This window comes from Dermacentor silvarum, chromosome 4 (assembly GCF_013339745.2).
Source record: "Dermacentor silvarum isolate Dsil-2018 chromosome 4, BIME_Dsil_1.4, whole genome shotgun sequence".
Lineage (NCBI taxonomy): Eukaryota > Metazoa > Arthropoda > Arachnida > Ixodida > Ixodidae > Dermacentor > Dermacentor silvarum.
Window position 1 is genome coordinate 220338499 of NC_051157.2, and position 368 is coordinate 220338866.

Here is a 368-nt window from a genome sequence, read left to right on the forward strand (position 1 = left end):
TGCCGCGCGCTTGCGCGCCGCCCCACTCACCCGCAGACTGTCAACACAGAGCAGGAGGAATCCCGGGTTTTTTTTTTTTTCTTCTCCTTCCTACCCCGATGGACGCGGTGGCGGACTTTCGGTGCGTCGAGTGCGGCTTAAAGACTTTCTTTGCCGCCCCGGTTGACATGGTAGCGGACTTTGCGGGTTCTTTCCCGCGGCTGTTGGCGTGTTCTGTTTTCCTGTGTTTTTTTTTTTTTTTTTTTTTTAGGTGCGCTCGTAGTCAGGGTAGGCAAGCGCCACGTATCACTGATGAAAACTGGCCGCGTTTGAATGCATAAAATTCTAATGAAAATATCTAATGAAAACCAAACCAGTAAGAAAGGCGT